The 2,246-nt window shown below is 36.0% G+C and overlaps 1 protein-coding gene across 1 annotated transcript in view; it reads right to left on the reverse strand.

Moving 5' to 3' along the window:
- Positions 1 to 508: 508 nt before the first annotated feature.
- lhfpl3 (LHFPL tetraspan subfamily member 3) overlaps positions 509 to 2,246 on the reverse strand; it is a gene marked incomplete at its 5' end in the record, with an annotated part of 33,437 nt that continues 31,699 nt past the window's right edge. Inside the window, 1 exon segment of the mRNA XM_032505556.1 lies at positions 509 to 1,467.

A 2,246-nucleotide genomic window follows, 5' to 3' on the forward strand; every position in this document is an offset into this window, starting at 1 on the left:
TGTAGTTTCTCTTCTGTTTTTCATTTAATACACACTCTGTATAACTTTATCTGTATTTATATTTTCATTACAAGTACTTACTTTTTCAATATTATTTATGGTCACAGGTGAATATAAACTATTATGGTTTACCTGCTTTGCCATTTCACTTTAACTAGATATTCAACTTAATTTTAGCGTAACTTAAAACACTGACATGTTGTTTTTCTTGTACTATGGCAACGCACTTTACTTACAATACCTCATGTGACGCCACTTACTTACTTACTACTTGCTTCAGTCTGCCTTTCTGCACATTGTCTATTGTTACCTGTTTTTCTTGTGTGTTTACTTGTGTGTTGTTTTTGCTTTCATTGTAGAGAATTGCTGCTGTAACAAAGGAATTTCCCCGTTGTGGGATGAATAAAGTATCATCTAATCTAATCTTTAATGTAAGTTAGACACATTCCACTGACTCTTTTAGTGAGGAGACTGACAGGCAACAAAAAGATACAAAGGGTCAAACTTATCCAGCTTCAATTAATGTTCAGTTTAACTTTTCTTACTCCCTTTAGTACTCCACAATACTGTCAGCTTACAAGATATTGTATGGCACACACTAATAATGGACCAATAGCTTGACATTTCAAAGTGTACATTTCAAAGTCAAGACAAAATACAGGGACATAATAAACATATAGCTATACACAGATTATATACTTAATACAACTGATGTTTTCTCCTATTTAGCATCTTTTTTTTTTGCAAAGTTGTCACCACCAAAACTTTTAATTACTACATTTGAGTCTATAACATCAAACATGTAAATATAACTAAACAATACTGCTTTTCTCTTCCTTTGTCCAGCCTCATTTATCATTTTGTCCGGTCCTCACTTTGCTCTTCTTTAGTTTGATCAAAGGTCAAACTGTCCATTGCAGAGAGTTTGTTGACTTGATAAGAAATTAGATCCGATAGCTTTGACCTCAAGTCTGTTAAGTCCTTATTTGTGTCAGCTGAAGTCTGGAAAAGCTGTTTTGATTTAATTTGATTTGAGCAGCTTTCGTTCAGTGGTGTGTGTCCTGGAGCGATATTACCATATGAAGAGTCTTTAAATAAATAAGATTCGGCTTAACTTGCGCGCCAGCAGCCTTCCTCATGTCCACGCGGACAATCATTTCAGTTTCAACAGCTCTAGAAAAGATGGTGCAGTGAAATATCAACACAGGTAAACTTTTAGAAAGTCTTTTTGAGATTCCTCCTGTGAGATTAAGCAGTTTGAGATGAATGAGAAGGCTATTTTACAGGGGGGAGCTTTCAGAGAGGACAGGTGGCATCCTGGTTCCCACCAAGGTTGTATGATCTCTTCCAGACCTCCTCTTCTTTGATCTGTTCTTTCCCCACACATCAGCTCTGCACCTCAGCCACAGGCTGGACCAGGAGAGGGAGGCTGGATCCTGAAGTAACATCATGCCGAGGCAGCAAGACCTGCAGGCAAGAACACAAAATAATGTAGAATCTGCAGGAATTAAAGTGGTTTAGAATAGTGGAGAATGGATATGGATTGGTTATTCCCTCTGGTTTGCACTAAATTTCAAATGCTAAATCCAATAAATAGCCCAAACCTTTTTAATATGTATGGTTTTGGTGAGTGAGTGGAACGGGGCTATTAGCTCAAAATAAAGTCACCGAATTAATCCAGTGATGTTAATTCAGCAATTTATGCTGACATTTGCTGATATTGGCCACCATAACCCTACTGGTCATACCAGACCAAATAAGGCTTTAACAGCAACGCCCACAAGAGTGCTGAAATGAGGAAAGGGATGCTTTATTACTTATGAATTTAACATTTCATTTGTAAAAGGAAAAATGTCAAATCTCTTCTTTCAAAAGTTGCATAATTGCCCAATGTTCCAATCAGCAGATTTACTAAGTTTTGAGTGTTAATAAAGGTGTTCCTATAAATAATATTATAATAATAATAATTAATAAAAACTTTGGTTGTTGCTTCTTTAGTCATGAAAATGTATTGTTATGGAAAAATACACAATACCTGAAACCAAGTTTGAAGGAAATAAAAGGGGAAAACTGGACGTTGAACAATTTGTCCAGGAAAGATTTTAAGACAATACATGATTATTACTTGAGAAGTACAGTGGCAGTGGCATAAATGGTCGTTACCCATTTCTCACTGTTGCCAAAAAACAATAGTACACTCTGATCCTTACCTCTGTGTGTGTGTGTGTGTATGTATATGTGTGTGT

This window comes from Etheostoma spectabile, chromosome 23 (assembly GCF_008692095.1).
Source record: "Etheostoma spectabile isolate EspeVRDwgs_2016 chromosome 23, UIUC_Espe_1.0, whole genome shotgun sequence".
In the NCBI taxonomy this organism is placed as follows: domain Eukaryota; kingdom Metazoa; phylum Chordata; class Actinopteri; order Perciformes; family Percidae; genus Etheostoma; species Etheostoma spectabile.